This window comes from Pogona vitticeps, chromosome 2 (assembly GCF_051106095.1).
Source record: "Pogona vitticeps strain Pit_001003342236 chromosome 2, PviZW2.1, whole genome shotgun sequence".
Taxonomy (NCBI): domain Eukaryota; kingdom Metazoa; phylum Chordata; class Lepidosauria; order Squamata; family Agamidae; genus Pogona; species Pogona vitticeps.
The window spans coordinates 147,434,686-147,461,851 of NC_135784.1; the positions used below are offsets into that span (position 1 = coordinate 147,434,686).

Below are 27,166 nucleotides of genomic sequence, written 5' to 3' on the forward strand. Positions count from 1 at the left end.
TTGGAATAGAGAACACAAAGAGAGCCTGTAAGAAAATGTCTTTCAAAGGGTGTGTGCTCTTGTTCAGAGCTTCCCCTTGAACACATATCTTGGGAACAGATCCTTATTTTTTCTATTTTTACTTTATTGTAGTTGTTGTTCGCACTATTTATGTATTTGTTGTATTATATTGTTCTATTTTATATTGTAAGCCGCCTAGAGTGGTCTATTCGTCCAGATAGGCGGGATATAAATCAAAATCATCGTCATCATCATTATAAACATAATACACTGTTTTATACTGGCAGAAATCTGGGTGCTATAGGTCGGTGGCCCCCAACCTTGGGCCTCCAGATGTTCTTGGACTACAACTCCCAGAAGCCTTCACCACCACCTCTGCTGGCCAGGATTTCTGGGAGTTGACGTCCAAGAACATCTGGAGGCCCAAGGTTGGGGACCACTGCTGTAGGTGATGCTTTGTAAGGCTAATGGCATCATATCTCTTAGCTCTTTTTCAGAAATAAAATGTTTCCAATACTCCAGTCCCTTTTGTCATGAGGACGCTATTGTACCTATGGGACAGTGGTGGTGGGAAATCTTTAATCAGTGAAAATCACCAATTCCAGGATGACTTTACTCACAGTGGTAACTGAAGCCTCCCTACCCATGTCATGCCCTGCTTCAACAATTTTCTAAAAAATGAAAGTGATTCCACAGGAGCCTCAGATATTCAGGGGCGAAATCAGAAATGTTTTATTTCCAAAATATTGTCATCAGTTTTTCAGAAATAAACGTCACCAGCTTTACGCTAAGTGACTTAGAACAACAGGATTCCAGCCAGTGAGTGACCTCACTTGTCACTCTAGCCCAGGGTCATCAGCTCTTCTGTCTTTTCGGTTCCTACACAGATATCCCAGATATTTCTGTTCTCCCATCGAAGTATTAACCATGTCTGGCCTTATTTAGCAGCTGATACTAGTTACTATTACGATGTTCTGGGAGTTTGAGTTTTAGTCCTGTTCAAGGAGAGGGACAGCGGAATATATTTAGAGAGGTGAACAAATTTTGCATTTTAAAATATTGCAGTCAAAATTTGAGATTCTGCCAAATGTTTCTAAATGTTCATTTTTGTTAAAGTAGTAAAGTTTTTGTAGTGTTGTTTTATTTTTGAAGGAGTAGTTAATACTTAGTAGGCCAGACCTCTCCACTAGGAAATGAGGGATTCATAAGGCAACCAGATCGGGAATTCTGATACAGCTTTGAAACATTGGTCACCAAGTAGCACAGGTGGGTCCAATGCGAGCAAAAGAGCACAGCCTCAGATGCTTTTAAAGGATCTCCATAGCCCACTTCTGCAGTTGCCAGATGAATCAGGACCACTATCACTTGATCAGCATTCCAGCACTGGCCATGTTTAATCTGGTTGGTCAGTTTGCAGTTGACACTCTCTCTTTCTATTACTGACATTTTAATCCTGATATACTGAGATAACATGAACTCTTTATATATATATATAAACTGAAATAAAATGTTTTATTGAGCATATATATTGTGAATTGCATCCTTTTTCAACAGATGCATTTAACTTGTAGTCAGTGAAATTATTAGCCAAAATCCTGTTGCTTGCACTAGAACAGGACCACAGAAGCAAAGGATTTTGTCTGTTAATGTATGCATGTCTTTTGGTTTCTCATCATATGGTGGAAACTGTAAATTTCCAAAATGAAAGTTAAAAAACCCGAATAGGTAATAAAATATTTTTAAGGCATGGGGGGAGGGGATTGAGAAAACTATTTGATTGTATACTCCTTATCCCTTCCTCCTTCTGAGTCCAGAGGTCGTATCATTAACCTTGACCTGTAGAAGCTGAAATGAGTTACATGATTTCCCCATAACTAGACTGTATGTATATATAAAAAAAATCACAGAATTTTGCCATGATGGATGGTTTTTCTTTTAAGGGGCAATCTTTCTCCTGCACAAAATACTTGTGAACAAAGGAAGGAAAGAGGTGATCAGATGACACACGGAAGGCATGCAAAACAAATATTGGCAGATTTTGAGAAATGAGAATTTTTAGTTTTGGCCTATCCCAGGTGCACATTCCTAATAATAGTCTTCTACACCAGTGGTCCCCAACGTTGGGTAACCCAGGTGCTCTTGAACTGCAATTCCTAGAAGCCTTCACCACTACCTGTGCTGGCTGGTGTTTCTGGGAGTTGCTGTCCAAGAACACCTGAACTATCCAAGGTTGGGAACCATTGCTCTACACAGATGAATTTATATCATCCAAAGATTTGTGTGCTCCAAATAAAATAATGAAAGCCAACAAGGTCCCACCACATATGTATCAGGAATCTGAGCTACTATTTCACAAAAACAAAACAATCAAATAAGCCAAGCCACAAGGCGCTCAAAAAGGCAGGAGAAACAGCCTCAGAAGAGCAAAATCATTCGAACAAAATGTGAACAATACTGCATTTAAATATATGGGGAGGTTGATAAAATTCTAAGAAATTGCAAGGAGAACGAGGGAATTCAGAGATGGTTGACTTGGGAGAATGAAAAAGGAAAAGTACTCCTCAAAATAACTGGAAGTTATTCATTAATTGCCCATTTTCCCCAAATTTTTACTTGAATTTTTTTAGAACTCTTAAGTCTCCCTCTTCTTGAGTTTAGTTAATAACTAGTGGGCTGCTGAAGATAAGGTAGAAGCAAAACTGGGCAGTTGACTATCATTAAAATAAGGGCTATTTTAGACATATGTATGTTTAGATATACCTCATCATTATTCATTCATTTTAGGTTTTAATCCCAGGAAAACATTTCTTTAGAATTGGGTAAGGTGTGGAATCTTTATCTCCCTTTTATTCTTTTAAAAAAAATTAATATGCAATACAATTGTGATATTTGGAATGGGTTAGAGCAGTGGGAAATCTTATACAATGTATCTGAGATGTCTAAGAGAACAAATCCTAAAGCTGGAATTAATTTCTTCTTACTAAAATGACAGTAGTCCTCATTTTTATCCTTTAGGCATTCCAGCATCGACAAGTTCTTCCATGTTTGCACCAGAAACTTCCCTTTCCATGTCTGTTTTTCACCACCAGTATTGTGTAGCTAGGGACCTGAGCCACAGATTGTGGTATCCAGTAGAAGAAGGTACAAGAGCATCTGCAGGCACCCTCAGCGGGGTGGAGGAGGAGATGGGAAGGGCAGAAAAAAACAAATTTGCCCAAATGGCAATTAAACAATCATTAAGGGCATCCACGTATGTTTAACTCCTGTTTTGGGAAGTAGCAAAATGGTATAAAATATCCTTGGGATAAACACTGTCGAAGGACACTTAACTATGCAAGCTATTTAATAGAACCAGTTTTGCAAAAGTTAGCCAATAGACATATATTCTCAGCCTGGGAGCTAAAAAGGTCATCAGATCAGGAAATGAAATGTTGTGTAACTGTAAAGAGTCCCCTTCCAGAGAAGAGAAGGAAGCAGAGGTCTCTAGATCAAGAGAGTGAAATAAAGGACAAACAACAGCCTGGGGTCAGAAGGCATTGAAGGGAGGCAGGTCGGGCAGCTATGCTGAGAGGGAGAAGAGAGACTGGTGAAGCTGCTGAGAATTGGGAGACCAAGAGGATAGGATAAGACCCAGATGGTTGGTTTACGGATTAGCAAATGTTTCACAAGGCAAAGATGATACAGGAGTAAACCACAATGACTGTATAAACCAAAGTAAGAAGAGTAGCCAAGGGGAGCAGCAGGGAGAAGCTCAAGGAACTAGGTTTGATCTCCACTCTCAGAAGACCAGATGGCTGTTGTTGTTTTTTTAAGCTTGAGGCCCTTGATAAAACAATTCTTCCAGTTGGTCTTCTTCCCAACTATCTTTCCCCAGCATCATTCTCACAACACTCCTCTTGCCTTCCTCAGATCCCTAGCCCAACATGACACCCATGTTTTGTATTTCCATAGAGTTCAAGATCTTAGCAGCAGCACTTTCTCTTCCGTAGTCCCTGTGGTCAGGAAATACCGTAATGTCTCTCCCTTGACATTTCACTTTCAGCCCAAGTACCAGCCATTGAATCCTTCAGGAGCAACATATGCTTCCTAAGCCAAATTCAGCTGCCGCTACTCTGTAGGGAAATCCTGTAGTTGTTGGCATTTGGGGCATCTGATCTTTATCGCATGCAAAATGAATTCATCTTCCTTTGCACTTGAAGGGTATTCTTGAAACTCAGGATTCTGCAACAAGTGGATTCATTTCATTTTTTAAAAATCCTAATTTTATTTTCCATCAGCCTCTAGGGACTGCATTATGCCATGATAAAATCAGCAAAGGGATATCAAATTCAATGTACATTTCAATTTACAAAGACCCCCTTTTCAACACAACCCACGGTGCCTTTGATTTTGGGGATCCCCAGTCCACTCACCCATTTGACGGTCCACGGGGCAGCTGCACCACCAGTACCAAGGTTGCTCGCTACCTAAGACCCACAACCATGACCGAAGTGAAATTGGCATTCTTCTACATTTTCTTATTTATGTCCACTGCCCACTCCAGAAAGCTACAGCTCAGCTAGCCTTTCAGCCTTGATGTCTTGGTTCTATGGGGTGCTAAGCAACCTTGGCTCACACACCTCGCTGAGCATTTAGGACAAACTAGCAAATCACAATAGCCCTGGCAGCCATTCAGACTTGTGCTTCCGCATTAAGTGTCAGTAATTCCAAAAGATAAAACAAAACGGGGTGGGGGGGGAGAGAATGAGAGAGAGAATGAGAGTGAGAATGAGAGAAGGGGGGAAAGTCTGCATTTAAAAGGTCAGGTTGACCCTAAATTGTTGTGGCTTTGCTGACTCTTCCTAATTATTTTTTTTCTTGAAAATTGGGTCTTTTGTCTAAACTTCGTTCTATGTTTCAGTTGCGTCTGTTTTAACTTTTGCTGGTAATTTAGGCATTACTTTTAAAAGATTTTGTATGATTCTTTTTTTGTAGGGGGAGAAACATGGAATGGGTTTGTTGTGTATTTTGGGGCCATACTTGAAGAGTTGGTTTTAGAGAGGACGTGACATACAAGTGTATGAAATAAATAAATAAACGTGGAACTCTAAAAATACACAGCATGCCAGCCTCTTAGGAGGCAGACAATTAAAATAATCTGCATGTGTTTTGTGTCAGGCTTGGCTTGTACATGTGACTCTCCCAGTAGAGAGTTTTAGCCTTTCTACTGCATCTGATTAAAAGTGTCCTAGACTCCATGTAAAAGTTTTTTTTTTATTAAATTGTAAGAGATGGAATGGCACTAGATCACTGCCAAAAAAAAAAAAAAAACAACAAGGGCGCAAAAGTCCATGTGAACAGATCTCTCCCCTTGCAAGAATGCCAGCAACTTTTCCTCTTCCCTGAGTTGTCCAGGGAGCATGTTGCAAGCACAGTGAGGAAAAAGATCCCTGAAAGCTCTCTGCTTAGTACCCTGTTGATGCTTAATCAGCCAAGACCCCTGGAAGCAAGATGCAAACCTTCATCAATGGGGTGTGTCATAGTGACCTTATTGCAAGTGGGAAAGAGCAGAATGTGTGTTTCTCCCTGCCTTAGTTGCCAGTGGCACACAATAAAGCTTTAGCTTGCATCGTTCAAACTGTTGTTTGTGCAGCAGGCACTGAAGCTACAGCCAAGCTACATGTTCCATTTTCAAAACATTTATTTTTTAAAAAACTGTTATGGGATATCACTACAGGATATTTTCCCACTCTGGATGTTGGGGTGCATGCCAATGTCCTGCTAAACACTGAATAAGACCTGCAAGTGACATGCTATGGACCATCTCTTGGGATTTGTTCCATGGGTTCCGCATCACAGCAACTATGACTAGGAATCAATCATTCCTCTAAGATGCAACAGCTTCTTCCTGCCATGTTTGGTTTTTTATTTCATTGTTGTTGGTTTGGGGTGTTTTTTGGGGGTTATTGGTTTTTTAGGTTATTGGTGTTGTTGGTTTGGTTACTAAAGCAAGGCACACAGCACCACATGTTTTGGGGAAATTCCATGCCCAGGAACCTCCAGCAGGCACAGTTCAAAAACAAGGTGCATACTGTCTTTTGTGTGTAGTGATCCCCGGTCCTTGTGGCTGGGTAGAGGTCATTGACCTTTTGCATGCTGTATTTTTCAGAGCTGGAGGTCAAGTTTTGTTGAGTTTCAAACTTTCCTCTTTTTTGTTGAAGTTCTGCTGGTGCTTGTGGATTTCAATGGCTTCCCTGTGCAGTCTGATGTAATGATTGCTGGTGTTGCCCAATATTTCAACATTTTGAAATAGAATTTCATGTCCAGCTTGCTTTAGGGCATGTTCAGCTACTGCAGATTTTTCTGGTTGTTTTAGTCTACAATGTCTCTCATGTTCTTTGATTCTGGTGTGGATGCTTCATTTTGTGGTCCCTAACCCTAACCCTAAGACCAGCTAATGATACCCATCAATCACAGTGACAGATAATCTCTCCTCCTTATCACAACAATACACCCACAACAAGACACACTAATCACCCATCCCCTGAATAGGACAAAAGCCTATCTCACAGCCATAAATACTCCACTCTAAAACAAACTACACCAGAGCACAGAGTGCTGTCCTCTGAAGATGCCGGCCACAGAGACTGGCGAAACGTTAGGAAGAACAACCTTCAGAACACGGCGAAAAAGCCCGAAAAACCCACAACAACCAAGGTGAACACTTCTTGTATATCTTGTTTCATCACAAAAATCCAGTTTGGATAAACTGGGGAAATACAGGACTGCAGCCAGAAACAGGATCCATGTGTGTGTGTGTTGTCAACTGTCTTCAAAGGGAGCTTCACATATAATGCACTGGTAGTAATCCAGTGAAGGTCTTCGATTCAACACTGGTTGCTAGCCTATGGTGTCCCTCAGGATTCTGCTCCCCCCCATTCTATGTAACATCTACGTGAAATCACTGGGAGAGGCTCTCCAGAGTTCTAGAACCGAGTGCCACCTGTATGTGGATGAAACCCCGCGCTCTCTCTCTCTCTCCTTTCTGCCTAAATCCAATGAAACTGTTTCTGCTCGAAACCAATGTGTTATAGGCACTAGACTGAGTGAGGGCAAACAGTTAGAAACTTAATTCAGACAAGACAAAAATACTCCTGGTCAACTGAAACGCAGATCAGGGAATAGGGATTCAGCCTGGACTGGATGGGACTATGGTTGCTCAGTGGTGGCCAAGAGAGCATTTGCCAGGAGTGCATTTGTATTTAAATTGTTGTAAGCCGCCCAGGGACCTTTGGTAGTGTGGGCAGCATATAAGTTAAATAAATAAATAAATAGATAGATAGATAGATAGATAGATAGATAGATAGATAGATTGATTGATTGATTGATTGATTGATTGATTGATTGATTGATTGATTGATTGATTGATTGATTGATTGATTGATTGATTGCACAGCTAAAGCTGGTGCACCAGCTGTGCCCATTCCTAGAGATGTCTGGTTTGGCTATGTTGATGTGTGCCTTAGTTACATCTCACTTGGGTTACTGTAATGCGTTCTGAAGGGGGCTTCTTTTGAGAAGTGTTTGTAAACTGGTTGAAAAGGCTTCAGATAGGCTGGAGACAGAAACAGTTTCAGGGAGCATATGTTGTCTGTTGCAGCAGCTTCACTGACTGCCGGTCCATTTCTGGGCCCAGTGCTGGTCATGGCCTATAAAGCTCTATACAGCTTGGATCGAGGTGATCTGGGCCCTAAGAGGCCTCTTAGCTCCTAAGGTCTTCAATAAAGGAACGTCTCTCTCTATCCCACTGCCCTCCTGTGGGAAGATAAGAGAGAGGATCTTCTCTGGGACTGCTGCCAGGCAGTGGAATGCCCTCCAGCCGAAAGCAAGATTGGTCCTTCCAGTGACAAGCAAAGAACCTCCTTTTCAAACAGGCTTTTAAGAACTCACAGGGCAGTGAAGAGGTTTGATTTTAGGTGCTGCAAATAATTATTATGTAATGTGTATTTTAATATATTTTAAAGTGTTTTTAACTGTTTTCTCTAATTGTTTTAATATTATTACATCTTTAATTGCTTTCAGTTCAATAATTCATTGTGTTTTTAGTCAGGTGTTTGCTTATTTTTTAATAATGTGTGACCTCTTCACAGGGAGAAAGGCACCATGGAAGGGTGAATGGCCACAAGTGTTTTCTCCTCAGCCTTCATCAAAAAGGCTGAGGTATTCTGTGGTTCTATCAAAGAGAAGAGAGAACAAGTTTTTTTTTTCTTTTGAAGTAATTTGGCCAAACAATGCAATGTTTTAATGCAACTTAGAAACATTTTGCACAAATTATAGATACCTTGATAAGGAAATGTAATGCTCTTTCTCTCATTCTACCCTGGAGGGCAGAAATCTTTAAACTTTCTTGTTGAAGTAGCTGCTTAAGGCCACCAAAATCTATGAGAATGAATAATTTCGCATATATTCTTGTCGTCGGTGTTCTGTGATCCTCCATTTTACACTGCTCTTACAGTACATGTGTGTTACTATAGAACTGCTGGATAGCTCAGTGGTTTAGGTCTCTGGCTGTGGAGCCAGAGTTTGGGAGTTTGACTCCTCACTGTGCCTCCCTGATGGAGCTGGACTCAGTTATCAATAGGTTCTAAGATGGTGATGGTGATTAATATTATATACATTGATCTGTCTGTGTGTCTGTGCATATATATGTGGGGGGTGGGAGAGAGGGAGAGAGAGCTAGTACAAGTGGGTTAGGGCATCTGGATGGAGTTAGGAATTCAAATCCTCATTATGTTCAGTGGGAGAAGTGCCAACCAAGATCACCCACAGCAACAATAACAATTATTTATTTTAAAGATTCTCTGAATTTGAAATTTCTACAGTGATTTAACATGAGCACCTAAAAACGTAAGGTCATGGAGTTCCTATATGGTACTAAAACTATATGTTACCTAAGTTATTGTTATTGAACTGGTATCGGGGGAGGAGGAAATTATATCTCCCCGTTCACTGATTTTTCCCTTGCACAGTCAGCATCTGGGTCATTTCATTCATCCAGTATGCTGGAACATCTCAACATGAAGGTGTCCAAGAACTCACCTCATCTGTATTCTAATGATTTGCCTCCTTCCATCCTACCCTTTTTGTTCTTCTGACATGTCTTCCTGAATGCCCTGGTGTCACTGTCCTCACCCAGCATTGACACAATGAGCACACTGTTCTACTTTGGCTCTCTTAACATTGTGCATGCAAGGTGCATTCTTCTAAGCTTTTTTTGCTCAGGAAACAAGTGAAAAATTAAAGGACAAGCTCCCATAAAGAAGAAAACTTCAACTTGTCCTGACCTAGTGATGAAACCACTTGTCCTTATCTGACTTTTCATGTATGATTCTAGTATTCCTTAACACATCTTCGATATTTTTCCTAGAACAGTGTGTGTTTAGCATGCAGTCTTTAGAGAAAGCATTTTAGAATCTAAAAAGAAACTGAACTGTTGCAACAACTTTTAGCTCAATTGTGTTCTTCCTGGTACAAATATGTTGTTGTTTGTTGTTGTTGTTGCTGCTGCTGCTGTTGTTGTTGTTGTTGTTGTTGTTGTTATGTGCTATCAAGTTGCCTCTGACTTACAGCCATCCTATCGATGAGCGATCTCCAAAATGTCCTGTCCTCAATAGCCCAGTGCATCTCGTATAAAATCAAGGCTCTGGTTCCTTTAGGGAGTTATTCTATCTCCTATTTGTTCTTCTTTTTCTACTGCCTTCAACTTTTCCCAGCATTGTGCTCCAGAGCATCTTCTCATGATGTGCCCCAAGTGGGACAGACTCGGTGTCATCATTTTTGCTTCCAGAGATAGTTTAGTCTTGATTTGATCTAGGGAGTTCTTGTTCATTTTTCTGTCAGTCCAGCTTATCCACAAAATTCTCCCCCGCCACTGTATTTCAAATGAATCATTTTTTCCCTTATCAACATTTGTTACTCTCCATCTTTCACACTTATGCATGGAGATCAGAATTACAAGAATGTGAATTATCTTGATCTTGGTCTCCAGAGATACGCTTGATTATCTTTTCTAGTGCCTTTATTTAATAAATAAATTTAATAAATTTATTGCTGCCCTTCTGAGTCTCCGTTTTCTTCTAATTTCTTGGCTGCACTGATGATTTAACAAAGGTATACAACTATAATATAATATAATATAATATAATATAATATAATATAATATAATATAATATAATATAATATAATATAATATAATATAATATAATATAATATAATATAATATAATATAATATTACAGTTGTGCCCCGCTTAATGATTACCCCGTATAACGACAAATCTGCTTCACGACGATGTTTTTGTGATCGCAAAACGGTGTTTTAATGGTTTTTTTTTCGCTTTGCGATGATCGGTTCCCTGCTTCAGGAACCGAATCTTTGCATTATGATGATCAAAACAGCTGATCTTCGGGTTTTCAAAATGGCCACTGGCTGCTCAAAATCCCCCCCCCCCGATGGATTCCTTGCTTTACAAGGAATGGCCGCCGTATGGAGGATCTTCATTGGACAAGCAGGTATTCAGCCCATTGGAACGCATTGAATGGTTTTCAATGCATTTAAATAGGCTTTTTAAATTTCGTTTGACAACGTTTTCGCTCTACAGTGATTTCGCAGTAATGAATTAACATCGTCAAGCGAGGCACCACTGTATATTATATGATATTGCATTGTATTGTATTGTATTAACTATTTCAGCTTTTTCATGGTCAAAATTAAACTTCTGTAGTCATGATTTTTGTCTTCTTGATGTTCAACTGCCGTCCTGCATTGACACTATTCTTTCACATTCACTAAAAGTCTTTTCAAGTCGTTGCTTCTTTCTGCCAGGAAGATAGTATAATCTACATGTCTTAAATTATTATATACAAGAGCTATATGCAGAGCCATGTGTTCTAGTGTTTCCTGTGTCAGCCAGTCGTATGTGAAGTTTAAATAACGTTTTGTTCTGCATAGCTGGCACACAGTGCTATTTGTATATTTAACTGTACATCTATACATATAATAATAATTGTGTGCCATCAAGTCAATTCTGACTTCTGGTGACACTTTCCAGGATTATCTAGTTAACAAATACTAAGAAGTAGTTTAAGATTCCCTTCTTGTGGGGAGGTAACCTGGGACTGTGCAGCTTGCCCAAAGCTACACAGACTGGCTCTTCTCTCAGGAGGCACAGTGGCGAATCACGCTCCCAAACTCTACCTAAACCAGTGAGCTATACATAAATAACAAGCCCCATTCATATTTTTATAAGACTACAATCATTTTAGTATAAAAGCATGTGCCTATTTAAACGCATGAGCAGCTACTTGAATCTTGCTTATAAAACAGACATATAGACAGGCCTATCTGTCTGCATCTATTTTTCCTTTATATAGTTCAGTGGGTTGGTGCACTGGCTGCAGAGTCAGGGGCCAGGTCTTGAATCCCTACTGTGACTCCTGGGAGACGGGCAAGGTGAGATCACTTGAAGTATATGTGTGTGTGGCTGAGAACAGTTACGTGCTATGCCACCTATGAGGGCTGATCAGGCTACATATCCCACAGCACCACAAGGAGGAGGGACTAGTAAACCACCTCTGCAGTACATGATACCTAGAAAAATGGGGAGAGAGGGTTGCCATAAATTGAAATTGACTTGATGGGACATAAGAATTCCTAAAATAAAAGGCTCATACAGGGCAGAAGAGGACAAAGCATACCCTGTGGACCCCATGTAACCGCCAAGTGGTTGTCTTCTGTTTCTTTCAAAGCTAAAATAGTCCCTGGGGAAAATAGTCTTCAAATGACCCATTCTGACTCGTTCAGTAGGATGTGAATTGCTATTTTAAAGCATTTTAGTTAGTATTTAAAGAAATGTTAGGGAATTAGGTCTTCTGAAGTCCTCAGGGAGAACTGCTGGCCCACATTCAAATCAACCACAGAAGCATTGGCAGACTGGATTTCTAGTCAATGGAAATCATTAGATCTTTACTTTGGTTCAGAGGATTACATTTGAGGTAGAATTTTACTATGAAAATCATAAATGAAACTATAGAAGAATAACAGAAAATGCCTCATTTTTTGGTAAGAGAATTCAGCAAAATGAAATTTATTAGAATAACAATAAATATTTGTCCAGGAGACATTGTTGACATGGAATTCTGAAAGGCCGTTTTATAACAAAGTCCCTTATCAAGGATTCTGGCCAGGGAAAAACTGAATCTTTGCATCATATGCTATTTCATTGCATTCTGTACATGGACATCCGCCTGCTCCACCAGTCGGTCCTTCCCCCCTCCTACACGCGATGGGATGACCTAAAGAAAACCCAATATCTTTTAAATGGTACTAACAAGGAAGTTACTGTATCAACTGCTCGATATGTTCACGCCATTATTCAGAGACGTCGCAACATGCCCTCTCTAAAATGAGGGGCTTAACGCTGTTTTTTTCTGCACATGAACCTTGTATGCGTATTTTACTGTATTTATTATGCGGCTCCTTCTGCTGTATGCCAATAAAGGTTTATTATTATTATTATTATTATTATTATTATTATTATTATTATTATTATTATTATTATTATTATTATTATTATTATTATTATTATTATTATTATTATTATTATTATTATTATTATTATTATAAATAAACACAATGTTTTTTTTCATTACTAACACATTGAAGCACCCTAGATGAAAATATTGCCGATTGCTGTGAGATTTTTTTGTTGCACATAGTCAAAAAGGCCAGAGAGGGAGGGAGGGAGGGAGGGAGGGAGGGAGGGAGAGAGAGCTTTCTATTTTGCATTTTATATTTTATATTTTGTACTAAATACCAGTTTCGTTGCACAAAATACAAAGCTTTGCACAAATACTTTGGTTAATTTTTCAGTAAAATGTCTTGACATGTGAACGATGCACAAAATCTCTTGCAATCCCACCTGTGAAAATGAAATAAGCAAAGATCTACGTTCCTGCTTTGGAACAAACTTAGCAATAAGATAGAAGTCTTCTTTTGGACTGGATACTGGTTTTCATTTTGTTTTGTTTTTTTAAGGTAAGAAGATATTAGGAATCATGGTCAACTCTCAGTGGAAGAATGTGACCCTTTGGGTCCCTAAGGGATCTGTATAGGGTGGGTCTGGTGCTTTTTAGCTCTTATCAATGTGCTGATGACACTGCATTATGATACAGTCATCATCTGTTGAAACTGAAAGTAGGAGTCAAGAAATTCAAGGCGGACAAAAGGAATTTCTTCTGCACACAAAGCATAGTTAAACTGTGGAATTCACTGCCACTATGTGTAGTGATGTTTGCCAGCTTGTGCAGGTTTAAAGACACAGGATAAATTTATAGATATTAGGACCATTAATGGCCATTAATGGAATGTTTTAAAAAAAGAGAGCCAGTTGCATTATTTCTCAGCAACTGGGTTTTCCTTATCTATATTGTTGCTGTTATCATGCAATTAATTTATGATCCATGTGTTGTTAACACATTGTATTGTCATTATCAGCAGGCCAAAAAAATGCAGGGAAATGAGTCTCTAGATCCCTCTAATAGCCAGTTCTGATCCTGCTTGCAAATATTTGCAAAGTACAAAAGTCAAAGAATATTGCTTTTGTTACTTTTAATTAATAGAGTGGAATAAAACAGGAAAAAGAAACTCAGTCAGAGTGTCTTTAAATATCTTAAATGCTCTTGAAAGTAACTAGAAAAGTTGCAATACCTAAAAAGTAACTGTAACTACTTATTATATTACTTTTACTGTAATGTTGCTACTACAAGGCATAGTACTCCTTACGTAAAAGGTAACTGATACAACTGGTTTCTTCCAAGTTCTAATTAGTGAAGATGACTATACGTATCATCTCGAGTTCTGAAAGCAGCAAATCTTTGTATATCATATACCTTATGCATTAAACCCACATCAAGGGTTGAGGACTTTATTCTGTACAATCATTTCACAGTCTGCAGTGCCATAAAAATTTGTCTCCTCAAACAGGGTACAATTGAAAGTCGCTAAAAAATCTGAGGCTGTTTTCATTCTTTGTTTGCAAATCTGTGTGCCAAATGTTTTCAAGGTTCCATGTTTAAAGTTCAGGTTCTGTTCTCTTTTATTCTTGTTTCATGTGCTGCATGTGTTCGTAATATTTTCCACAGTGAGTGATGTCAGCGGTGTTATGTCTATAGCCAGGACCATGTGAAGCTAAAGGTGAGATGCTAGACTTTTGTGGGGAACATTTCTTAAATACATGACAAAGTTCAATCATAACTAGCTCACATTCCATTCCAAAATAATACATTTTCCTGAAAATTGTATATTAAACATACTAGGGAGTCATTCTTATGTCCTGCCTAAAGGATAAGTTTAGGTATACGTAAACCTGAACTTGCAAAACTTGGTCTAAATGTTTACAAAGCAAGATTAAAACAAAATAGTTTGGTGCAGCCCCCCAAACCCAGAATAAAGACGCAAGACAAGTATTATGGATTAAAACACGGGCCACACTTTATTGATAATCATTCAGAAAGTTTTGCCGATCAATTGGCAAAGGGGGGGGGCTGCTGTAGTGTAGAAACAGATAAATCTGTAATCCCACGGGTGAGTCCCCAGCCCCAGGTTCTCATGGTCTTAACGACAACAGGGACCTAGCTGGTTGCTAATAAACATCCCCAGACCTCAAGCCATCTGTACTTGATGGCTGTTGGTCTGGAAGTGGCCCGGTGCATCCTTCCTGCTCAGGTGCTGTAAACGCACGATCCACAGCACTGGGAGGTCTGATGCACTGTTAGCTTATGTGAACGTAAAGTGGGGCTCTCTGAGAAATACCTGTTTTTTCCTCACTACCTGCCAGTGCGACCAGATTTCCACCATAAAATGCCAACAACCCTTATCAGTGTGGGATAGGCAAAAAATCACCCTCATCCACATGCCAATCAGGATGAAGGTCAAAAATTCCTAGGTAAAGGTAAAGGTTCCCCTTGACAATTTTTGTCCAGTCGTGTTCGACTCTAGGGGCCGGTGCTCATCCCCGTTTCCAAGCCATAGAGCCATCGTTTTGTCCAAAGACAATCTTCCGTGGTCACATGGCCAGTGCAACTGAGACACCGAACGCTGTTACCTTCCCACCGAGGTGGTCCCTATTAATCTACTCGCATTTGCATGCTTTCGAACTGCTAGGTTGGCGGGAGCTGGGACAAACGACGGGCGCTCACTCCGTCACGTGGATTCGATCTTATGACTGCTGGTCTTCTGACTCTGCAGCACAGGCTTCTGCAGTTTAGCCCGCAGCGCCACCACGTCCCTTAGCGCCACCACGTCCCTACCTGGCCCTTAAAAGGTGACCAGAAAAACTCACAGTAGTATAGGGCGGGTGGGTGGGTGCCAGAAAAAGAAGAGGACACTTAGCGAGGAGAACGCCCCTTATATAGCCAGGTGCACTCTCCCGCTCTTTGCACAAGTCTCCTGAGACCCTGAAGCTCTCACACTATCTGTGGGGGAGCAAAGCTCAGTTGCACCGCCAAAGCCCCATCGGCTTGGCAGAAACTTTGTCATTCTGTTGGCCCTATACATTCTCAGTGCATCTTACTTACATGAAGACATGCATAGGACTGTGGTGTAAAGGAACTAACATACGATCCAAGAAACTTTTTGCTGGCTCAGGAAACTTCCACTTCTCTTAGGTTGCAAAAGAGAAATCAGCAAAGATCACCACAATGATGGACATAATATATTTTTAATGGACCAGATGCAATGGAGGCACAAAGAGACAAAGAGAACTGTATGAGGTAATATAACAGAGCCAGGGCTCACAGGATTAAAGCATTAGCACTTTCTGATTAGCAAGGACTGTGATAGCCTTAACCTGTCCACCCAGGCTTCTCCCTGTGCTCTGAGTATAGCTGCAATTCTCACAATAACTGGAAAAAAAGTGGATTTTCATTGGAACAGTACACCATTGGGTGCTAACCCTGTTGTAATGCAAAGTATCTGAGGGTGGTTTGTTTCTCATTTGAAAATTGAGAGCTATTAGTTTTATAAAAGACCACCTTTGCAGTTGTAGATATGTATCAATCCAGTTTCCTTCATTTTTGGAGTCTCCTTATGGGCCAGGATGGCTATGGGGGCAGTTATAAAAAGTACCTGAAGTTCCAAATCTACTGTTATATCACTAACTATACATTAGAAATAGGCCCTTATTAGAAGCTGAAATCCATTTGCATTCCAGAGATTTTTTTGTGATTGAGTACTTATGCTAGCAAACAAAGTATGTGCTTAACTCCCAATGACTGGTCATGAAACAGAACAAGTTAACTGGCAAACTGCAGGAGATGTGAGAAGCTCCTTCTCTGACAATTAGACATTTTTTTTCTCAGCACGTAAGGAATTACATCCGCTAATGACAGGCTACCTGCAACATATAGTTTGGTCCATAGTTAGGATAAGAGTTGCATCTCCAGTGTTAGAGTAAGACAACTGAACAGAACTTCACTGAGATTACAGGACTAAGATTTAATCACTTCAATGACAGAACAACCTTAGCTGATAACCATCTGGACACTGTGTTTTGTTAGGCTTTTCTTACAGCAGTCACAATGTCCCTCTTCATCCATCCATCCATCATTCTTAGCCCCCAGTCCAGTATAATATTTGGTTCCTGACGTAGGAAGGCCCAACTTCAAATTCCTGCTAAGCCATACAAAGGTTACTAAATCACTGTTCATCTTTCAAGGCAAAATCTACTGACCTGGAAATAAGTCCCACTGAAGTCATCAGACTCACGTTTTGGCAGACACTGATAGGACTTCCCTAGCCTCACTGTGAAGAGTAGAAGACTAGATATGTAGACCCTTCAGGTTCCTGCAGAAAAGACAACATATGAATGTAACAAATAATAATGTTGGCCAATTTCCAGAAACCAGTCATGTTCTCACTGAGCCTTGTGGTGTTTTGTACTTAGCAAATAAGAGGAGTCTCTACATTTGTGGCCGAATCAGCTGCTCCATGCTCCATTAATTCTGGTCAGAAAGAGGTTTGCCTTACTGTGTTGTTATGCCAGTTAAAGAGGTTTTTCTAAAAAAAAACTCCTGTTAAGGCAAACATGATGAAACAAGTGAACAGATCTTATCACAAAGTCGTTAACTGAGATATCTAAATAAAACATTAGAAATCACAACAGGCACAAGAAAAGACAGCTTAAACTGGCCTTGAAGTGGTTTTATTGCCATTAAGCAACTCCTGAAGAATGTTTTGGGAAACAAAACTTTCTTGGCCTTTTTTATAGATACAATTGACCTTTGGGAAGTTAATGTATTACATTCTAACAGTTTACAGTCGCTACAGTTTATTATAGATTAACAGTTTTAACGGATGAGAGGAATTTATGCTAGAGGAATACCTTGAAGCATTAAAGTTTAATGCTCCACTGTATGAGGAAAAAAAAAATCTTCAGCCTGTTAAATGACAGACATTATGCCTCATTTTCTTTCCAAAAAAAATCTACTGGTAATCTCATATTGAGGTTACCACATTGTTCACTTGTGGTGAATGGACTTGAAATGGAGGGTTTTGAAACGGAGGGTCAGTGTGGGTGCAGTCAGCCTCCAGCGCTACAGAGCTGGCCATGGCTGGGTTCCCTGGTAAAAACTCGATGGGCTCCACTTCAGGGTTCAAACACGTGGGCACTTTATTCAGAGTTGCAGTTCAGCCTTGCAAAATCCCTGCACCCTAGAGAGGTGCAGGTTGAGAGCCATTGACCAGTCCTTGGGCCTCTCTCTCTCTCAGTGGGGTTCTCAGTGATCCTCATGGAGCGTCCTTCTAGTTCTGGTCCGCATGATCAAGACTTTGCCTAGCTCAAAGAAGGTTTGTACTGCCCTTGATGGAGACTCTTGTATACCAGCCAGTCCCTTCCCCCTGATCCTTGTTTGTCCAAGATGATGGCCGGGGAAGGCACCGCTGTCATTTGGCAGTTGTCCCTCAGGCAGAGGGAGGTCACGCCGCTCTCTCAGCAACCTCTGGCAGCAACAGTTCTTCTGGCCCATTGACCCATGCCACTTCTCCTTCCTCTTCTTCTATCATCCAGCAGCCTCTTAAAGCCCTGTCTTCACTTCCTTTTATCTGGCTCTTGGCTGCTTCGGGCACCTATTCCTCAATAAGCGGCTGTGCCTTTCCCAGCTGTCTTCCTTCCCTTTTTCCTTGTATCTTAGCCATTACCCCTGGCTGAGCTCTCTCAGGCATCTTAAAGGGCCCCGATGGCTTGCCATGAGCATGCTGGCTACCTGTCATGTTCATCCCATCACAGATCAGCTGCAGCTTGCCCAAGGTCACACAGGCTGGTTCTTTTCTCTGGAGACAGAGTGGGGAAATTGAACTCTGCCCCTGCAACCAGATACCTAAACCACTGAGCTATCTAGTGCTATAGCTCAGTGGTTTAGATATCTGGCTGGCTACTATAAATCCAACATGTAAATCCTGAGATTTCCACCAACCAAATTAACCTTCTTTCATTTTCAGATGACCAGCCTCACAGGGTAATATTCTGAGACTTCTAAGGTAGAAGAGAGCCACTTTGTAAGTGACTGCCCTGAGATCTGCTGGTGGAAGCAATTGCCACCTGAATAAAAACAAATCATAATGAGAAGATGCGACTTGATGTTTTATCTGTTTTCTATGGTGGTAGTAATGGGAGAAATCTAGAAAGAATGAATAAATAATTTTGGGTTTAAATACCATGATCTTACAAACAACTTAAAATTAAACTGAATGGTTTATTATGGTCCTGGGTAGACATGAGGCTTGTTTGGTTGGTTTGCAATGAAGGTGGATAGGACACTACTGATATATTCTAAGACTTTTCTTTAAAAAATGTGTAATCTGTTAAATAGGGTGGCATCCAGATCCTAGTTTTGATATGTAAGCCAGTTGGGGGCTTCTAAATGTGTCCCAGTCTAGAGTGATTTGTGCCCCATCTGATTCAATTTGTGCCCTGGATGTGAATTGATTTCTAAATATACTTAAGTCAATGCATTATAATAATAAAATGTTGTTTTTGTGTGTCATTTTTCAGTTCATAAAGCTTATTATTGATTTATAATGCTCAGTGCATGTCTATTCCTATATATTTTACATTATTTTAGTTTAGTTTATAGATGTTGACCATTGTCCTATTTTTCACTGTGAACCACCCAAAGTGGCTTTGGTAGCCAGATGGGCTGCATAGAAATCAATTAAGTAAATAAATAATTCAAATCACTTATTTTTATACTGATGTTCCTTAAATTTAGCACCACGATATGCCCTAAAAAGGGGAATAAACCTGCATCTGAACATGACAGGTTTGTGTAGTAGTCATCTCTGAAGGTGCTTCCCCCCCCCAAAAAAAAAAATCAAGAAGAAAGAAGAGAAAGACTGAAAGACAATTTGTTCCCCCATTCGATTCAATTGTGTTTGGGACCTGAATCAATGTGTATAATTGCTTCTTTTCAGAAGTGAACCTGGGCATTCCACTGAGATCTGGACTGCATACAGTACTCCACTTAGAAGTGGCCTGAACGAGGACAGTTCCGTTTTGCAAATAGGACCTGTCCAAATAGAATGTGCAGCTATACTGCCAAGGATATCTAGTGTCCGATCCCCATGGATGGAATAAGCAGAGAAGAGAAGTAGTCCTGTATCTCTTTATGGCAGAGGGCAACTGTTGTGTTTATTGTAGCTTACACAGGGCAGGAAGCCGAGATAACAGCAGGCTATTTGGAAGGGTGCCAGTAATGTTATAAGAAGTGGAAAACAAGCTGGGGTCAGTGACGTCACAAAGCATCCTGAGGAAAGCCAAAAAGAGGAATCTTCACTCCCAACAAATACTCTGCAGATGAAGTTATCTGGTAACTCATTGTTAGCAAGCATTCCTTGAAGAACACAGACCTCTCTATCCCTCTTTGCAGGACAACCTGAAGTGCCACAGGACAAGAGTCAACAAGTGCAATCAAAGGCTGTGACGTAACTGATCCTCGGGAGCCAATGATGGACACGGAACTTGACCGTGTTTTTCACATCAGAAATTCAGATCTCTTTGTTCTTATCCACATAACACGACTCTGAGGACATTCCTCCATAAGCACACCCTGAACTGTTTATGAAGCCTTCACTAGCCTCCGCCTCCCATTCAAGAACAACAAAAAAGAAAAAGAAAAAAATTATTATTGATTCTAACAAAACTCTTCTGTGTTCTCAGTGAGATTTGTTATAAGTTCAGACGTGTATCTGGCAACTTGACTGTTGGTTTGTGAAGTAAGATATAAATGGACCCAATTAACTTCATTCCTTGTTCTGCAACTATCTGGTTTGGCCTTAATGATGAATTGTGATTTGCCATCAGCAACCATAGTGGTTTGGTCCAGGAGCTGGTTTTGCCCTCCCTCCAGCTGACCTTCCAAAATCCAGTGGAAAATCACATGGCCAAATTTCACTGGTAACTTGGGGTGGGGTGGAGGTGATTAAAGTAGGTATTGTGCTTGCTTTACATAGCTAGTAGCTGTTTTCCACCAAAATGTCTTTTGTTTCAGAGTTAACTCACCGGACCTCTGCTGATTTCAGTTGGAGCAAAGAATATTAGTATTTTTAACAGCAGAAGCAGGCTCTTCTGATCTGCTCCTTGCAGAAGGCAGAAAAAGGAGCAGGAGACTTAGTAATACAGTACTGCTTTTAAAAAGTAACTCACTGCAGTAAGGGTAGCTCTTAATGAATCATGCAGGATTATTACTGGCTGCCTGAAACCATTTTAAAAAGTTTATTATTTCGCTGGTATTGCCCCTCCAGAAGTACGTCAAGAGATGCTACCAAATAATGAGCAAAATAAAGTAACAATGCCAAACTCACCCAGTTCATAGACACCAACCCCGTAGACCAGTGGTGGTGAACCTTCTTGGGTGTGAGACACCCCGAGTAGACTTTGTCTAGAGGGGCGGGGTATAAGTCTAAATAAAGTAAAGTGAGTGGCCCAACTGAAAGGGGAAAACAAAACCAGCGGGTGGTGGGCAGCGGTGGCAGAAGCAGAGGAAGCGGAAGTGGAAGTGGCGGTGGAAGGGGGAATCCCGGGCACAGAGGTGCCTCGAGTCCCCACTCCGGATCCGCCGCCAGCACCAGCTGCTCCAGATCCTGGCCTGCCATCTGTTGAAGTGCCAGCACTGCGGCTGCAGCCGCCTCCTCAGGTTTGGTTGTGTGTGTGTGGGGGGGAAGCAATCCGGCAACTTATCGTTTGTGTGCCTGCAGAGAGGGCTCTGCATGCCAGCTGTAGCACGTGTGCCACAGGTTCGCCATTGCTGCCCTTGACAATGGCTAAAATCGAAAAAGACTTTTCCGCACACAATTCAAGCTCTGAATATTAAACCAGAAGAGACTAGACTAAACCTACAGAGAACAAAACAACACACCTTGCTGAATGGATGAAAGCTAAAGAATGTCTCCCACTAGGACAGGACTCGAAACTGGACCATCTGGAAGTCACCTAATGGACTTTGACATGAAGTAGGAAGAATAATCAAGCAAAATGGGGCTACTTGAATACAGGGCAAATGTTTTGTGACTGTGGAGAAATTCAATCAATGCAGCACTTACGTGCCTGAAATTTATGCTCCACAATATGTACAAATGAAGATCTAGTAAATGACCGAGATAACACTCACTTCTGGTCAAAAATAGTATAGTAAAAAGGACTAAGTGATTGGGTAGGAGAAGTGATGAATGCCTCCTTGCCACATGGTAGGATCTCATCATGCTTAAAGGAGGCAATAGTAAAACCATTGTTTAAAAAGCCCCTTTTGGACCCCACAATCCTGAATAACTACTGACCAGTATCTAATATCCCATTCTTGGGGAAGGTTCTAGATCAGGTTGTGGCCTCTCAGCTCCAGAGGTTCCTGGATGAGGCAGAGTATCTAGATCCGTTTCACCCAGCTTGGGTGTTAAGATCGTCAGGAGAGGCTTTTCTCTCAGTCCTGCCACCTTCACAGGTGCATTTGGTGGGGAGACAGGAGAGGGCCTTCTCTAATGCTGCACCCAGACTTTGAGATTCCCTCCCACAGGAGGCCAGGCTGGCCTCATCTTTGCTGTCCTTCCACAGGCAGGCAAAGGCCTTTCTCTTCAGGCAAGCCTTCTGTCAGTAACCAGCTACCTGTGTGTGAATTTTAGATTTTTAGTACTACTTGTGGTTCCTTTTTTGTGTTTTCCATTTCTCAGAGTGACATTTTATAAAATGTTTGTGTACTTATTCATCTTTGCCTTAATATTGCCTGTTATTATGTAAGATGCCTCTTTATTTATTGTTTGTAGTTGTAAATATTGTATTTTAATGATGTTACCACCCTTGTATCCTCATTATTTTCTACTTTATTGCCTTTCATAGTTGTAAGCCGCCTTGGTTTTTTTCAAGGAGAAAGGCAGGGTAAAAATATTTTAAACAAATTAAATAAATAAATAGTATATTTATATTTTAATCTGTTTTTAAATTTTACCCATATTTTGTATACAGCCATAATTTTAAATTAAAATTAAAATGGGACGTGGTGGCGCTGTGGGCTAAACCGCAGAAGCCTGTGCTGCAGGGTCAAAAGACCAGCAGTCGTAAGATCGAATCCACACAACGGAGTGAGCTCCCATCGCTTGTCCCAGCTCCCACCAACCTAGCGGTTCAAAAGCATGCAAATGCAAGTAGACCACCTCGGTGGGAAGGTAACAGCGTTCGGTGTCTAAGTAGCACTAGCCATGTGACCATGGAAGATTGTCTGCGGACAAAACGCTGTCTCTATGGCTTGGAAATGGGGATGAACACCGCCCCCTAGAGTCGAACACAACTGGACAAAAATTGTCAAGGGGAACCTTTACCTTTACTGTACCTATAATTTTAAATTATGAAATGCTGATATGAATAAAGACTACGCTACTCATTGCTATGGGATTGGGTATATGTAATAGAAAGTTGTTACTGTTACCATTGGTTTAGTTGCAGACGTACTATGTTGCCTAACCGATATGTTGGAAAAATACAGATAAATACTCTCTGGTTCCTTCCATATGAGCCTACCCGGCAGTTAAGATCTAGCCAGGGGGCCCTTTTGAAAGAGCCGTCCCTCAGGGAGGTAAGAGGGATGGCTTGTAGACAAAGGGCCTTTTCGGCAGCTGCCCCCAGACTATGGAATGCCCTCCCAACTGAGATTCGTCTGGCGCCGACACTGATGACATTTCGGCGCCAGGTCAAAACCTTCCTGTTCCAGAAGGCTTTTAACTGAAATAATATTAGCTGTGGGTCCGATGGCAATTTTATATATTTTTAAATTGTATTTTAATTGCTACATGTCTTTATTGTATTTTAAATGCTGTAAGCTGCCCAGAGACCTTTGGGTAGTGTGGGCGGCATATAAATTAAATAAATAAATAAATAAATAAATAAATAAATAAATAAATAAATAAATAAATAAATAAATAAATAAATAAATAAATAAATAAATAAATAAATTCTGATAATGCACCTTGAAAATACTTCAAAAATACATAAAGAAATATAAAATAAATATTTAGATCCAAAAGGCAAGAAAAATGACTGGGACTTTTTCTCACATATGCAATCCAATTAAAAACTTTGTTTCTAATTATCCATCTTGAAAGCATCTGTTCAGGGTTTTTTTAAAGATTGTCTTTTTCTTTATAAAGATAGTAAGCACAAAGCTGAGGGGGAATCAGAACTATTACCATCTGGGCTGGCCCAAGACATTTTTCTACCTCAAGTTACATAGCTAGAGGCTTTTTTGCACCTATCCATGTTAAGACACAGGCAGAGCAGTAAAACCAGGAAAATTATTAGGACACAAGGCATAAGATTCCCTCCCCATTTGTATTAGTATCAATAAGAAATGAATAATAGCAAGTTAAACTAATAATTTATTTTTATTTCATGTGACCTGAATTCACTGCCTGGGGTAAGGTGTGGAATGTCCACCTTGTCTAGCAATTCTTAACAGCCAAGTATTCACATAAATAGCATTTCTTTTGTGACCATAATGTATTGGGGGAGGTTGCTGAATGGGGCAAACTCATGGAAAATTTCTTCCCCCCCACCTCTGCATGCATTACAGCCATTTATTGAATTTTATTTTACACCTCAGTTTGTTTTTTGCCAGTCTTTTAGAGCAGCCAGTTAACTAACACTGACAGAATCAGAATGTTGCTAAAGAAGTGATAACCTCAGTGCTTTTAGAAATTCAACCATGGAAGGACCTCCTTACGTGGTCAAAACCTCACAGTCACAAGGACACATCTATAGGGTTGCCCGTTGCATTGAAAAAAATAATGCTTCGGCAATTTGTTCTGTTGCTAGCAAAAAGGACTGGCATATATTGTGCTTACTAGGAGAAAAGTTGTGATAATGAATAGTAATAACTTTAAGCATTACCTCCAAGCTGTGAGGAGCACATATAGTTAAACCATAGTACGATGCTGCATCTGCCTTATTGCCAGAGATGACTATAAGGCAAGAAATTAAGGCTAGTTAGACCAATCTGTATTTTATTAGGTTGAAACAAACCATTGCAGCAAAACGGAGATCTTGAAATTCTAACTAGCCCCAGTAAAAATATTCAGAAATTGAAGAGTCTAAAGAGCCTTCACCTCATATTTCAGTGGAGAGTTATAATTCTTAAAAAGAGTAGTCTGGCAAACCTTCCATTCCCTTTTGTGGAATTTGTTCTCTGTGAGTATCTAAAACATGTGCTAAGTTATCTTTTCTGCAGAACATATTGAATTATGGTACAAAAATGTTTCAGATCTATAATAAATCTCTGTGCTGTATGTAGTAGCTTTATCAAAACTGACTCAGTTGCTCTGATGAATATCCTGCACCTCGCAGGAATGTCCACAATGATTCTTCATCTATTGAAAGCCTCCTTTGTGTAAGAACTGGTATAACACAGAGACTTGAGAAGTATTATGTTGGGTTGGATCCATTATGGGTGGGTTTTTTTTTTTAGATCAGAAAATAAAATAACTTATTTAGTGTGGCTGTAACTTTTTAGCTTCACTGGATGGTGGAAGAAGAAGATGTTAGAATTTATTACAACCTCACATGCTGCTTTCTAGCTTGTTTGACTTGGAAGCACCTTTCTAAGTGGGACTGGCTGTCAGTCTGTCCAGCATTAACTAATAGTTCTGTGTTTTGAATTCTAAGAAAGTCCACATCTCTGCTGAGAATTTTCTCGGAGAGTCTGTTAATATCCGTTGATGGTGACTGACAGAAAAAAAATCTGTTCAAGTATACTGAAATAGAGTTATTAAAAGCAGTTGTGTTAGTTTGTTGTCAATATATTCACAATTATAGGTAAAAAGAATATTTTTTATTCTTTCTTTTACTAATGTCTCAGTGTAAGTTGTTGTCAGTTAATGAGAAAAGGGGTGGACTATCTAGGAACTATAGCTATTTTATTCTGTCAGTACCTTCACTTGTGCTGAGGAAAGGTAAACAAAATTTTCAAAACTCTGCAACAGAAAGTCACCCAGTTCAAATTCTGCCTCATGCTGTGTCTTTTCTCTTGAGTGTTGAGGTGATAATGTGGTAGATGGAAGGAGCTATTTTGTACCACAGATCATCAGCTTGTAGCTTTCATATATTTTAAAAATAAAATTGAATTAAAAAGTAACTGCTTTAGTTACTACAAAGGATCTTGTGATATGCCCTGTAGTTCCTAAACGCTTATGCCCAGTAAAATTTATTAGCATCTAAGTTGCCTCAATAGTCTTTGTCGGTTTTACTCGGAGAAATATGGCTAAACCATGGACATTTACATTACATTTGAAAAATCAGAAATTAAATAATAACTTTAGCAATGATAGTCACAATCACAGTTACTTTTCAGGCTTTGGAAATGCAATTTCAATGAATTACTTTTCAAAAGTCGCATTTCATGGTTTGGGAACAGAAGGACCAGACAAGGTTTGCCAAGACCCCCTTTACCCTGTGTGATCCCGTGCCACCTTCCACCATCTCCTCCAGAGTCTCCCAAGCCCCTACAACTCTTTTGTGGAGGTGAGGGCATAAGGCTTTCAAAGGAAACAACCACCACCATTTGTAAACATCCCAACTGTGTGTTGGCTTTCCTGAAAACAGCCAATAATTTCTGATAAAATATTCCACCATTTAATTGAACCCCCGTTAAGAATGCCCACCACTGCATAAGCAATATTGGCCAAGCAAAGAGAGAGACATGATAAAATAACAGGTAACGACAATGCCAAGGCCATTTTTCCTAGTATTGAAAATACTTTTGAGCTGTAGCAACACTGGTAGAACCACATTCCACAGGTTGCTCACAGGGTCTGATCCTGTTTTGGATTATTGCTTTTGGCAAATACATAACAGCCACCACTGCCCCGGACACCCATAAATAAAAAGGAAGACAGCCTAACTGCTGCACTGAAAAGAACATTGATTTATGAGCTGTCTGGAAAGAGGGGGGAACTGAACAGAGAACAGTTGCCTAGTATCCTTTTACAGAATGTTGAAAAAAGTATCCAGTGATATTAAAATAAAGCAAGCCTAGAAGAAATAGATAGAAGTTTGTTCTTATAAGCAAATTAGTCTGTGAAATAACTTATCATGGACAAAGGGTAACCCATCAGGTCACTGGTTTTATGACTGATCCCTGGGCAAATTCATGAAACAGCAGAAAGATAAACTTGAAATTCATTGAAAATGAAAGCCACAAGATGAGGCTGTAGTGTTGTACAGATGTTTAAAAAAGTGGAATAATTTACCCATTATTACTGATATTTTTACAGCTGCCACATCAATCACAACATGATTTAATGCACGAAGTCTTCTAGCCATGGAAGGAATCATCAGATATTCAAAATGAAGATATGCTCTCCAAAAACTAGCACAGTATAGTTGCAGGATCATGGCGCTGATTATCTGAAGTCAGAATGCACCATGGGACAAGTTATGGGGATATATACATTTATCATGTGTTCCTGTGTATTATATGGGTTGGATTTAAGCTCCATTAGACCTGTTAGCCTTTAAGGGGATAATTATCCCCCAAGAATTTACAAATGAAGAATGCCACACTTCCTCTTTATCTATGTATGCTTTGGATTTTTTCATA

General features: G+C 40.1%; 1 protein-coding gene across 4 annotated transcripts in view; it reads right to left on the minus strand.

Annotated features, from left to right (window-relative positions):
- KCNJ16 (potassium inwardly rectifying channel subfamily J member 16) overlaps positions 1 to 27,166 on the minus strand; it is a 74,512-nt gene that overhangs the window by 21,434 nt on the left and 25,912 nt on the right. Inside the window, exons 1-2 of one of the 4 annotated variants that reach the window (XR_012083891.2) lie at positions 4,413 to 10,482; positions 976 to 3,153 (exon numbers count right to left, since the gene is read on the minus strand). The exons of 1 other annotated variant lie outside the window; for it this stretch is intronic. The gene's annotated coding sequence lies outside the window, so the exon portion shown is untranslated. Of the gene's footprint in view, positions 1 to 975; positions 3,154 to 4,412; positions 10,483 to 16,767; positions 16,881 to 27,166 lie in introns of those variants that run through there. 2 more of the 4 variants (XM_020791313.3, XM_020791312.3) reach the window with 2 other exon arrangements.